Raw genomic sequence first — 14858 nt, 5'->3', positions numbered from 1 at the left:
TAGCCGTCAAGCTCATGTAAAAGTTCATAAAGCACTGCTTGTGCCAGGAGGAGCAATGACTTGTGAGCATTGTTCACGGAAGGACATGTGTATGGGAAGTACTGGAAACATTTCAGGCACTGGATTTTGTTTCTCATCCTATCCTGTTTCCCTTATACTAAAATTTAATTTGGTGAGAGAAATCACTTTCCCATGCTGCGCTTAGAGCCTCTCTCATGGTTACATGTCATTTTGACTCAGCAGTGGTAACAGAAACAAACATCGGTGAAAGTCATCTCATCTCTGCTTAGGAAATGTAGACAAGCACTGGCTGTGGTCGGAAATGGTTTTGCCATCATGGTAGATTTTATTGTGTGTTATTAGAGCCCCTGCTGCAGCATCTCTAGGAGGAGGCCAATAGCAGAAGCTTATGTGGAAGTAAAGATCAAAACTTTGATGACCATTAGAGAGGAAGGAATGGCAAGCCAAAGGATCCTGAGAAGAGTAAGACACTAGGGAACCTACAAGAGGAAGAGTGGGAGACTAGCAAGAGCTAGTCGTTTGTCTATATTTCTCAACAGATGGTAGCCCAGGAAGCAGTCTCCTTTCCCTATAGATTTTGTGGACAATTGGAAATCAGGCCTGTCTTCCTAGGCCTGTAATGGACTCTTTTTATGACCTTGAGACAATCACTTACTCTTTCTCCTTGCCTCAGTATTTGCACCTGTGATATTGTGAGGCTTGATGCACATCGAGATCCATTACATCTGAAAAAGGCAAAAATGTTTGCATTATATTTTCATGAGAGATGCTAATGTAATATGTGTTCACTCAACAGGGCCTGCTAACATATTCTGGCAATATACCATCACAATTAAACTATAATTATTTATTATACTTTTACTGTGGTTTATTCTTTCTTGGAGACAGTAAATCCCCCACTAATCTTTTCAGAGATTGATTTTTAAATGCCCACTGTTTGCAAAGGGCAAGGTTGTTAAGTAATTATGAGTTAATAGCTCTGTTATTATTAGGGGATATACATCATAAATGATGGGGAAATCTCAGGGCAGGGAATGGTTGAATCACAAATGAGATACCTTACTTTATAGCTGGACTAGGATAGTCAGCAGAAGACTTTCCTTTGTCAATCAGCTGGTGCGTATCTTTCACCTGCTTTGTTTATCTCCACTAAGGCTGATTTTAAAGGAACCTACCTCCATCAGGGATAGCTTATAGGGTTTCTGTTCTCATTTCTCCCTCTTTCCCCTCCCTTTTTTTTTTCTTTTTTCCTTGTTCTCAAAAGGACTCTGGGCTTTTTTGCACAGTCCTTCAACTGCACTGATTTTCTAAACAATAAATAAGCTCAGTGCGAACATGTAGTCTGTAGTTGGCCTATGAAGTCTGCTGCTATGACTTTGGACGAGTATCTACACTGGGAAAGTATCATTTAAAATGTTCCAGACTAACCATTTAAATCAGACAAAATAAATATTTCAGAGTGCTAACCTGTGAACAATTCCTTGCTGCTTCTGGAGCTTGATGCACTTACTGCTGTAGCTCCTTGTTAAAGGGTCATACATATTTAAAACACTCAGGCATCACAGTGAGTAACACAAGCAGTGTATATTGGCTAACAAATAATTTGCTGTCCTTCAGCCTTAGCTTACTACATCTGAAATTGCATCCATGGAGATTTGGAATTATGGTGGCACACAGGAAACATGCATTTGCTGGGATCAATATACCATCTTAGGCTACACAGGACTGGACTTTAAAGTTCCCCCTATCCTGAAGGGTATTTGCACTGAAGAACATTGAGTCCTGTGGGAATAAAAAAAATACTCCCTTTCTGTAAGGAAGGTGGAATTCTAAGGTGCCAGGAATGTACTCTCATCATGCCTCAAACTCAGCAGATGAGGCCTTGGACAGGCCTCTCAAGAAATACCATTTGCTGCTAGGTGAAGTGTTGGGGACACCCAGGGTAACTTTTCTCCTGATGAGTGTTTATAAAATCACAGCCCCTCTATCATATTAGACAACACCACGCTTCTAGAAGTGATTGATATCTGTTGCATGAGGGCTCCTCATTGCCCCACATGTAATTTAGGCTGCCGAATACCTATCTTCCCTGGTTTGCTCTGAGGTTTAAGCGAGAGAGAGACATTTGGACACCTAGATGGAGGCAGCAGTGTGTGTGCTCACAAGCAGAGTCTTAGGCACATAGGGAACTTTTATTCTGAAAACTTAGGCACTGAGTGAGTTTAGGTACCTACCAGGTTTGGAAGAAACTCAGTGGAGCCAAACCCTACCAGGTTTTATGGATCTCGGTGGAGCCAAAACTTGGATTTAGGTGCCTAAGTACCTTTGTGGATGTGGGCGTTAGTGCATATGAGGATCCATCCCTATATATCTGGATTGCTTGTATTTCACAAACTTATTAGCTTATACTTCCACTAGTCTTAGAACCAATGGCAATCTGGAGAAATAACACTGTACAGCCAAATTCTTAAAGATTTTTGTAAGTTGTTATTTTGGGTCTGGGGGTGGTTTGCGTGAGGAGAAAGGCTTTTACACTATAGGATTCAATTTCTAGGGATATCTAGAATATGAATAGTTTAATATCCCTTAACCGTCAATGTGTAGATCAGAACGTGTTCCTCTACAGAAGCAATACTGATTTCAAACATAAAAGCATTCCAAGTTTATCCTGGGCATGCCTTCCAAGCAAAGAGTTGGCATGCACTTTAGAAACTCCAGGGCAGATAAAGAAGAGCCAACACTGGCTTTATTATTCCAACGTGGTAAATGAGCTGTCTAAAAAATGAAGACAAATAAAATTAAAGGTCTCTTATCCTGCAAGCCTGATGAAAGCCTTAAATAAAATCTCTTGCAGTTGTGTTACTGTAGATGCCAACCCACTCTTTTGTTGTTGTTGCTTCATCTCTGAGACAGGAGGTTCCCATTGTGTCAAGGCACAAGTAGAGGCATCTGATAAAGATATCATCCCTTTTCCTTCCTCCAAATGTTAAAGTTTTACCTATCCCTGTTTTGAGTATCAATATGGGCAGTGTATTTTAGAGAAGGGTTCAAGCTTCATTATTCTTATTGGGATCCAGATTATGAGCTCCCTAAAATGTCATGGTTCCTGGATCTTGGGTTTGGCCCATTATAAAGCTAGGGATTGTTTACAACATTCAGGTCTGCATCTGGAATTTAGATTGTGAACCTCTAAAGAGAGATCATTCTTTCACTCCCCCTTTTATTTATCATAAAGCACCTTACTCCTCACGACTGGTTGCTACTACTCAGAGGACATGGACTTTGTGCGTGCAAAAAAAATTCCTTGAAATTATCTGAACGTTGAGGGGAGGATAACCTTAAAAGGGGGCATCTTACATTCTGAAAAAGCTTATGGTTAGTTTTATTGCTTCTAGTAGGGCGTTTCATAATCTAAGGCCATCCACCTAAAGTATCCTGCCTCCTGATCTTGACAGCTTCACCATGGGTAATAGCTACAAAATCCCCAGTGAGCACTGCTTTATTGATGGATCATGCATATGGAATCTGAAAGATAATCTTCCTTTTAAGACTTTCCTCTGAAACAACAGGCATCGACCACTCTCAGAGGCAGATATCAAACATTAAGGACCATAAGTCTGATGCAGCACATCTTGCATTCCTATGATATATTGTGCATGTTTACTGGCCATTCAGATTACATTATGATAGATGCAAGCCACACATCATAGGAGATATAAAAAGGATTCTATTTTAAGTCTCTGTATCCTTTCCCTCCCACCTGTGGATTTTCATCCCCAATTCCTGTTTTTTAATGCTAGCTAACAGAAAAATTGTACTGAAAAAGTCCATCCTTCTCCTGGACACTTTACTCTTAAATTAACGACCAGGCCCTAGTGCCAATTTCAGCTATGGTCTTCAGAATGAAATTAGAGCAGGCACACAGGGATGGTATCAGTTTCTTTAGGACTCATCAGGGTGAAATTCCCTCCTGTGCACTACTTAAGTCCTAAAAATAAGGCTTAATTTGAATTTAAGTGGTGTATAGGCCCTGTGCTGGCCCTCTGCTTAGATGGGAATGCCACAGCAGAGGAAGCACTCAGCCATACCTCACAGCACTGGCCCTACTTTGCCATCTAAATGAAGTAATCAAGTAAACTCAGCTCCAGAGAGCAAGGTGGAATGAAAAACAAAGCCACCTTTATTCCCCAAGTCAGCTTTCAGAGGCTTTTCATCATGGTTTGAGCTCAATACAGCTCTAGTGATATTTATATACCACCTGAACAAACTCAAGGAGACTAGAATTCAAGTCTTAAAGGGTCAGTCACAGACCATTCGTTGAAATTATTCACACTGCAAGTAAAAGGCTAGTTAGCTCCAAATATAGACCCTCATCAAATGGCTGTAAGTACTCAAATTTTTGTAGGAGCAATTAAACTTGCTCATTTTTGAAAGTTACATTAGCAAAGACAGCTTGTGTGCGAGAAAGGCGACATTCAACTCTGGCTCCACTATCGAAATGGAATTTGTGCTGTGGTTGCACCATTGGGCCGAATCATCTCCAGGATGGAACAGCAGCTTTCTATGGAGTGACAATATAATCAGCTAGAGCTATTTGTTTTATTATTATTTGTATTTTTTCTATCAATCAACAGTTAAAAGTAATGCAACAAAGAATACCATAAAATACTGTAAAAAATACTAGCCCAGGCAAACTCATGTTTACACCAAAAGTCCCAAGTAACAACTTTTTAAGTGAGCCAATAAGCAGTAATTTCATGCTGTTTAGCAAAATCTATGAGACAGTGAAGTCCCTTTGTGGGGAAAAAAATTATTCTGACACAAAAAGTCAAAAGAAATGAAGAAAGAGTTCATTTGAAAGTATTCTAGGTGCATTTCTTGAACTGCAGTAAAATACTCTAATCTGACAAATGCATCCATTGTTTACAACTTTGCCTAATATTTTGCAACCAGTAGTAAAATGAAAAGACAAGGGCTCAATATTGTAAAGTTTAGCCCCTCCTGGGAGGTCCTGAGTGTTCCCAACCTCAGTGGGGAAGCTGATTTTTAAGTGGTGTTAATGGCACCCTGCAGTTCCCAGGATCAGTACCGAAGCAATGGGTAGCATCATGCAGTAATATTGCCATATGTCCGAATTTCATACCATGGTTATTTCATTCTGCTATCTCCTCTTTCTTTAGCTATCAGTTGGCTTCTCCATTTCCCCTCCCTCCAAAACTTGTGAAGTGTACTGGATTTGCTATCCATTCTGTATTTTGGGTAACCACCCTCCTGTTCCATTGCATTGCCTAGCCAAGCAATATCCATGGATATAAAAGTGGAGTGGGGGGACAGCCTCTCCCTCGGGAGTAGTTATTGGGATGGGGGCCAGGGAAGCCATGGGTTCAAAGCTCATCTTCACTAACAGATCATTATATTTCTGTTTTATAACCACTATTATTAAATATGGTCTCATATCCCAGGGAAAAGCAATTATTAGTCTTCCCATTTTACAAATACTTTAACTGAGAGGTGGTACAAGCCATTTCTAGGAGTCTGCTGGTCTGCTGCTGACTAGTGTGGTGGGGATCCATAGGTTTACACATAAGGGAATTTCTTTTTCCATTTTTCTTTTTAAATTGGTTTCTTGAATTCATAGAACGAGCAGACATCCTTAAAATCAAGTTTGATGGTTAAAAAAACATGATAATCTATCATTTATCATGCCATGTGTAACAAAAACAAAGTTGCTCTATATTTCAGTTACCTCCCTCACACATTAACATGGGTAAAGATTGAGAGCGTTTTTTCCTCTCAGTGGTCACCGATAAGTTAATTCCCTTGAAGTCTAGTCGTATTCTGTGATTTTGTTGGCAGATGATTTGCTTGTAAAGTAGCACTCACTCTTAGAGTCAAATCCTGATGCCCTGCTTCACGTTTTACTCAGCCAAAATTCCCAGAGTCAATGGGAATATGCACCAGTGTGGCTGACTCGCGTCTGTGAAGGAATCTGCTGAGTAGAAATTTTGCCTGAATAGATGTTAAGAAAAACATGGACTTTGGTCATAGCCCACAGAGAGAGTTCCAAATGGGACAAAATGCAGCTAGTCCATTGATGCTGCATGGTTTATTTTGCTAATTATTTTGTATCAATTTGTTATTTCTATTAACAGTAGGGTCCCAGGAATCCAGGACAATCTGTGCTGTTAAAGCCCAAAGCCCATTCTGCAGACTGACTCACAAGCCATTTATTTGCATGATCCAAGAAAGTAATCTTACAATATATTTATTTAACATTCAGATTTGTATTAAGGGTCAGGTCACTTGTGCAGCTAGAATAAGGTGTGCATTATGACATTATCCAGATAAGACAATAGAAAATCACAGAGCCTTCTTTATTTTAACATCCTAAAACAGCCTTAATGCCACTGCTGGGACTAGGCTTTCTATAATTCATTCTGGGGGCAGATGATTACTATAAAGTTTTGATTGTGCCTTAATTTTCCCATGGTACAAGGGCTGTTTGTTAAATTGACTACGTATGACACAGTCGTCTAGAGTTGCCAGACAAATGCATTTTCAGTACTCTCACATTTCCTGTTTTCTGAATTGAGGTCTGTATTTGTAAATGGTATGAATTCCTAGGCTCAGTAACAAAGCAGCTAGCTGATATGTGGCCACATATGGTAAAGAGCATTTTTAAAACATATATGAATCCCCTTTTTGGCCAATAGGAGGAGGCAGTAATCCCAATGACTCATGTTACCTCCGGACACAAATAAAGAAAGAGAGCAGATGCAAGTCATTTTCTCTCCAAAGACACTAAGATAGTGTCTTGCAGCGGCCCTCGGTAACCAGAAAGTCTTGATTTTCATAAAACACCATAGCATTTGGATGTGTTAGGGCTTGTCTACATTAGGAAGTTTACCAAAATAGTTATTCTCGAATAACTTCTCTTGTGGATACTTGTATTCTGGAAAGATCATCCACCCACAGGCTTATACCAAAATATTGTAGTACATTGCCAAGTGTAGACAAGCCCTTACTTCACGGGTAACAGTTTCCTCTGATTACACTATAATGTGTAAATGCTGCAGACTAGAAGCATAAGCTCTAAATGAGTCTAACAGAACGTCAAATGACAAGTGCCATTAAACATCAGTTTTGTTATCTAAAATGATGGTTAATGGCAAAAACAATGGAGGATAAAAATATATATATTTGTTATATGATACTTCCTCAAAACAAAGCTCTGTGTTAGCTTCTTTCAAGTATTTTAATAAGTCGCAACTACAGGATTTGTGAGTTAGATTTGAGAAAGAAAATTAACATCTTTTAAATTATATACTGTAAAAAACTGACCAAGAGGGAACACATAACATCTCTCTATGGGACTTAATAGGAGCACAACAAAATATACAACTTCCTATTGCACTATTCCTATCAGATTAGCTACCTGTTCATCTGTCTTTCTAGAGGGTATTTATAATACACCCATGGCAGCAGTATCTTATCATTAAATTATGAGATCTTCAAATTTCAGGGTATAAAGTGATCAACACACAGGACGGAAAGAATTTCCTGCTTCCGTGTCCATTGCATTACAGCATTGAACAACTAGTCAGATAGATTCTTTGGCCTGAATTCTCATGTGTGGAAAGGGATCTCAATGTCCCCTAGTCTAATGTAAATGAGAAGTCAAGCCAAAGAATCTATCTGAATAGTTGAGCAATATAAAAACAGCCATTAATCAGGATTATATTTGCACTCACCTTCAGGCCCCTTTGCCCCATCAGAGCAGGGAATGAGAATGACTCCCTTTATTTTTTTATAGTTAATATCTCTCACTTACTTCCATAAATGGAAGTATACAGAAACAACCTGAATTAGCATATTGACTGTTCCCTCTGCTATACCTCCATCATGTCTGACTCTCCTTTCATTTGCTCCCTTGCTGGCCTGTACAGAATCCAGTCTGAAACCTTTGCTTCTTCTTTCCATGAAAATTGCTCTTTAAGAACAATCTTCATTACTAGTTCCTTAAAAAAAATGCTACTTAATTTTTTTTTAAGGGAGGGGTGGGAAAATCTTCATATATGTTCAGTGAAATGTAGAAACTTATCCTTAGGTCTAAAGGACCAATATTATTATTTATTCAATAGTTGAGCTTTTCTCTTGAGATAACAAGGCTTCATTCTGATCTTATAAAATGCCTCTGTGGTTGATTTCCACACTCCTCCAATGAATATTTCACATGGGTCTTAATTTAGTACATTTGCAAAGAATGGCAGTCATGGATACAGAATAATGTAATGCTGCTGAAGAGCTGAAAAAGAATGGCCAGAAAACAACAAACCCTATACTGGTATCTGAACAGCTCCAGGAAAATCAAAGCGTCAGATAGCTTCAATGAGTGCCACAGAATTCCTCTGGGTTCCTTTTTTGTTATTGTTGTTTTTCAGAATCACTTGTGTGTCCTTTATCATTCATTTCATTTTGTAGGTTGAAGTCCAGATGCCTTTCAGTCCTGAAAAAAAAAATCTGTTGATTACATTTTCACGTCAGCTGTAAATTATTCAGAATAACCCTAAAAGAAAAAAGAAGCCAATAACTCTCAATCCAAAACCTTTAAAAACCAGATTATTAAATCTTTTCAGCCAAGCAGCCAAAGAGCTTCCTGCCATTTAAGAGAGTCCTAGTATATTTCCTTTAGTGTGTGGAGTTTGCCCATTCCACCCCACCCCCATATGGAGAGAGGAACAAATCCTTCACTAAACTGCAGCAAGAGAACTCAAAGCTCAAGATAGTCTCCAACTGAGTGGAAGAGACTGCAGAATTCAGCGAATGTTTGATGCACTCCGTTAAGTATCAAGAACCTGAGGGGAAGTGACTGTCTTTTGTTATCATGGCTGGCAAAATATGTGCATTTACTGATCAGAATATCAAGGCTGAAAAGACAGTGACAAGAAAAACAACACAGCACGCAGCTGCAATAAGCAAGCTATTTCCAAACTGCAACGTCAGTTTGCTGAGAAGGACCTCTCATTTCTATGGCAGCTAGCTAGGTTTGAACTATGGCCGGCTTCTTTCTAATTACTAGGAAAAACTATATCACACTTCCAGTAAGAGCTCGAGGCCCCAAGCATCTACGAGAAATATTAGAAGCTTTCTACAATCACCCAGATGTTTATGCTTACTTTTATTTTTAATCTGAAGACAAAATGTGCCATTTTCTTTTTTAAGGCTGCTGAAAAGTCTTGTTCATAGAGTATGTAAGATCACCCCAGAAAATACAAGGACAATTCAAGGTCAAATCTATCTCTCATGGAGTTCGAACAGACTGCTTCCCTAATCCATTTGGTACGGCTTACAATCTAGAGGACGATAAAGGATGAATAGTAGGGTTCTTTGCACAAAGCACATGGAAGTGACCTCAGCTGCCCTCCTATGAATAATGGGAGCTATTAGACTGAGGTGATGGCAACAGCAACAATATAGTACTTTGTAGCTCCCACTTCTGAGCAAGTAGGGGAAAAGCAAGAAGATAGTTCAGACCTGCAGATATGTATTTACTATGCCAATATTTTTCCTTTGCTTTTGTTGTTGCACTGACACAGTTATAGGAACGAGCTATTTATTCTGACATGGCTAGCAGGCCCCACGGTGTAGCATTTTAGTCATCAGCCATTTAAAATGCACTTCATTTAAAACAGCTGACAAACAATAATCCATTTCACCGGATCATCATAGTAAAGAACTTATTATGCACAGCTTCTCTGAAGAAAACTGTTGTTATGACATTGATGACATGAATAAACAGACAGGTACAGCTCAAGGAGTGAAGGGTGCAGTCAGAATAGAGTCCAACATTACCATTCACCCTTTTCATCAGTTTTCACCTTTTAACTGTGACAGGATCTATTTAAAGGCACATGCACATTATAAACAAGTTATCATCCTCAGCTCCCAGGCACTTTGGAGACTTTTTGGTGAGTTCCAACAATGCTTTTGATTGCGGTGACGTAAAGGATGTGACAAAATACTCACTGCTTTTATTCTTCCTCCTAGTCTAAATATTTCCCCTTTTGGGGCTTACACAAGTGACAGTTTTCTGAGAAAACAAAAAAGACTGAAAAATGTTAATGGGGATTTGGGGTGGGAAGTTGTTTTCTTTTTCGTGCTGCATTTTCAGGTTCAGCTCCAGCTCAAATGGGGATAAAGGGTCAGATCTGGCCAAAATACAGACAAAGGCCACCATAAAGCTTAATTTTGCCCTCTAAGATCATGATGTTTCTGGGTACAAGGATTATAGATATAGATATCAGAGCAACCTAAGGGTTGCTCTAATTTCCCCTGGCTGCCAATGCAACCATAGGGCTGAAATTGCAGCTGGGGACATAGGAACATCCTGGCCATCTTTGCTCTGGTCAGACTTTTTTCAGTGCAGAAAATAGGAAGAGTGAATCTGCAACTTGCCCCATCCCCAGAAGTGTTTTGAAATGATGCCAGATTTGTTACCTTCATGGTTTTGAAGGAAACCTTAAAATGTAATCCAAGTATAACCAATGCCAAGATACCAGCCTGAAATAATAGCTCAGAGAGATGTGAAGTGCGGCTGCCGCGTTCATTTTACTGGGTTGTAATCGCACTACTATGGAGGGCTCTCCCTGATCCTCAACAGCACCACTCCAGATGAGGGAGGATCTCATTGCCATCATCCCATCATAACTTTGCTGAGGTGATGACATCCCACGCTCCCCCAGAGACTCATGCTCCAGTGAGCTTCTTCATCCCATCTGTGGGACATACTCCAGTCTGCCTGGAGTCAGGGAGGGATGATTTTAAAAGGGAGGATCCCACCTTCCCAAAGAGGCTAGATAGTGGGTCACACACCAATATAGCAGATTGCTCTTTTTTGAGTGGCTCTTGCCACTATCACCCTAAGCATGACACAGGCCTGAGACCACAGCAAAAGGACCAGAAGTGTCCTCCATGTGGAGGTGTGGCTGAAGATGCTAGATTGACTTAAACCAGCCCCTAAATGGAGCTAATGATTTACCTATGAAACAGAGGAAAACTTTGATTGACAGCAAGGGCGTAGTGGGGGGAATGACACATTTTCCCTGAATAAGAGTTTCAGATTCTGACTATCAGTGGCTGGCTAAAATGTTAGTAGTACTTATGAAACCTGGTCTGGTGAAAGGCAGTTGCAGATATTTGAAACTAGGTTCTTAGAGACCTCACTGATCACTTGTTCCCACAAGTTTTAGTCCCACTCTTTGCAGCCCTTCAGACACACAGTGGTTACCATTACAAAGTAAGCATTTACCCACAATTGACTGCATAGTGCTATCTCACATAGCAAGGTTAGGTCCTATTCTAAGTTGAGAAGAAACTGTGATACCTGAGAAACCACTGCAGGCAAATGCTCGACTTCCTTTAAAAAATGGTGACCACTGTGTACTCATTTGGTTGCCTGCATGACACATTTTATACCCCAACTATCAGAGACTACATTAGCTAAATACTTCACTTTCACCAATCTTGAGAAGTCCTCATGATGTTCCTAAACACATCTCTCTCTGCAGCATATTGCAATATTGCCATAAGATGCAGCCGAAGGACAGTAATATAGTCAAAAGTACCGTATTGCTCATCTAAAATATGTTCAAACTATTACTTTTCTGATATCATGTAATCATATTGTTCTCTCTAGTGTTAGAGTAAAATGGGAAAATTGCCTGTTAACCTGGTAATTTTCATTCTAAGTGTTTCTTCTATATAAAATGAGCACTATCATCTCTATTTGTGAAATTATTTGCAAGAAGGTTTCTCCAGAAACAACGCTGAACTTTTGGGGGGAAAAGTTAAAAGCCTGAATTTTCTAGCAAAGGAACAAACAAATTCTACAGAAAAGTTCTGCCAACATGTTTCTGATAACTCAGACAAAGCAAACAAAATATATTTAATAAGAGGACAGAAGGTATAATGGTATTATCTATATATTATATTTTTGCATTAGCAATCAAGACTAAGTATAAACAAGAACAAAAAATTCAACAGTAAGGAGATGTAGGCTGAAATTGCAATGAGACACAGTATGGATGAGGTGGATAAAAAGAAGTGTGAAAAAAATCACACCAGAGGGTAAAGCTAATGATTGACAAATATTGAGTATCAGAAGGACCACATGTGAAAGAGGAAAAAACAGGACTTGTTGACAAGTGAAGAGCTGTTAGAGAAGAGATGAGCTGAACATATTTTTTTTAATGAGGTGTTAAGTAGATCACCTCGAGAGATTGGGATAATGATAGTGATGACGAGTTGGCCAGCGTGTGAAAATAGCTAAATAATATGACACTTGGCAAACTCAGGAGAACAGTGAAACACGAGATTGTCATTTTATCCAGAAGCTAACTACTCATTCTACACCAATGACTGTTAGCAATATTAGCAGAAAAAGTGATGTCCATATCATTAAAGTAATAGCTTGTAAAAAAAGGCATGTACTTTATAAAAAAATGTCCAAGAAATAGCCTATTTAAAATATCAAATCTTTCCCTCTTTCTAAAAGCTTATCAAAACCCAAATACTCTGACACCTTCTAGCTATAAGCCCTTATCCAGCAAACAAAGTTAAGCACTTGCTTAAGTTAAGTTCATACATAAGTCCTGTGATACAGCATGGCCAGAAGGTAGCAGGAAAGTGTTAGCTGGGAGCTTTATTCCCTGCAAGGGGAGGAAGGTTTGTTATAGATTAACTAGAGCACCTGAAGCCAATTAGAGCACCAGCAGTCAGTCATGTGATAAAAACCCCCTGCTTCAGCCAGACAGTGTGGGAGCTGGAGCAGGAAGGTTTCGCTGGAGCAGAGAGCAGTTTGAAGGAGTTGGAGAAGAGAACAGTATTGAAGAGAGACAAAAGGAAAGTTTGGAGGAGTGCTGCGGTGGGCTGAGAAATCCAAAAGAAACCCTAGGTTAGGGGCACCTGGCTTGTGTAAAAGGAGGGCAAGAAGCCCCTTCACAAGCTGAAGGGCAGGAGAGGGAAGTAGCCCAGGGGAAGGAACTGCTAGTTCAAGTGGTTCACCACAAAACCTCAGGGTCCCTGGGTTGGGACCTGGAGAAGAGGGTGGGCCCAGGTCCCTCCCTCTCCACTCCCCTCCTCAAGGACACTAGTGGGGTAATTAAAATACTGGTTCAGAGGCAAGCAATGGTGCCCTGAAACCTTCCCCAAAGAAGAGAAAGCGTGAGACCCAGCATAACAGTACCGGCAATTTGCCACAGTGCTATTGAAGTCAATACTTAAGTATTGAGTGCTCTGATGAATTGGAGCCATAATAACCACCCATCATTCTGCTATCTTTGTTTCTATATTGTATTCTACATCGACTTGTGCCTTTAGCAGGTTAGTCTTTTGCAGGGAAACTCTTATTCATTAGACAAAGTTCTCATATTGCACTTTCATGTACACTTAAGGTGCTACATATAACAGATTAAATAATATAAATAAGGAAATAGCGGTAAATATGCTGTAAAAAGATTATTAATTTCCTGCATCCCTTATACCCTTAGAAAAAATTCCCACTAGAAATGGAATCAGGGAGACAGAGAATTCTGTTAGGCCCAAAATGATGGCTGCATCCTGCTACCAATGCAGGAGTACATAGGTATAGCACAGGGGTTCTCCATGAATTGGACAGGAGGGATGTATGTGGGTGGAGGAATGGCTGGTGGATCTACGAACAGATTCTATCTTCTATCTGTGCCCCTGCCCTAACACCTGGCCTCACAGAAGAACTGGAGTAAAGTGAGCTCTATGGACCTATGCTCTATGGTGAACAAGGGGTGCAGAACCCCTAACCAGGTTCTAGATACCTTACTCTCTTTGAGGTGGGACCATACTATCTATCCACATCCAAGGGGCAGGGCTGGATTTGAGGTTGGTGGTCAGGATTTGACTCAAAAATAAAGAGGAAAATACAGTGGGAACATTTTATTGGGACATACAGGAAGCAGAAGTATTGTCAAGTTATTCAAAAATAAAATGTCTGAAGTATCTAAAATAGCTTACATTTGTTTGAAGGAACTTGACAATGACAAACTCAGAGGATGTTTGCTGTAGATGTTTGAGGATGGCAAGGAAGAGGATATGCTTATGTGCAGACATTCTAAATACAGAACTCCAATGCACAGCAATGAGACACAGTTCGTCAACAGTATCTATAGAAGTCAGGAATATAGCATGAACTAGGGAAGCACCACCACCACTGCTCACATAGTAAATATGTAGATGAGGAAATTCTATCCAATCTCCGCAAAGCACTTTGCTGGGTCCATTTATTTAATACTATATATCGGAGTAGGCAACCTATGGTACGGGTGCCAAAGGCGGCACACGAACTGATTTTCAGTGGCACTCACCCTGCCCAGGTCCTGGCCACTGGTCCAGGGGGCTCTGCATTTTAATTTAGTTTTAAATGAAGCTTCTTAAACATTTTAAAAACGTTATTTACTTTACATACAACAATAGTTTAGTTATATATCATAGACTTACAGAAAGAGACCTTCTAAAAACGTTAAAATGTATTACTGACATGCGAAACCTTAAATCAGAGTGAATAAATGAAGACTTGGCACACCACTTCCGAAAGGTTGCCGACCCCTGCTATTTATGAAGGGAACTGCAGACATTATAGGCCAAAGAATAGGGCCAGATTGTGATAGCTTTGCTCATGCTGAATAGGGTGACCATATTTCACAAAGGAAAAATGGGACACTGCATAGGACTTACCTGAGCCCCTGCACAGAGCTTGCCCAAGCCGCTTGCTGAGCCCTTTCCCGTGCATGGAGCTGGCCCAATCT

Source organism: Gopherus flavomarginatus, chromosome 2, assembly GCF_025201925.1.
Source record: "Gopherus flavomarginatus isolate rGopFla2 chromosome 2, rGopFla2.mat.asm, whole genome shotgun sequence".
In the NCBI taxonomy this organism is placed as follows: Eukaryota; Metazoa; Chordata; order Testudines; family Testudinidae; genus Gopherus; species Gopherus flavomarginatus.
This window is presented reverse-complemented; position numbering follows the sequence as displayed.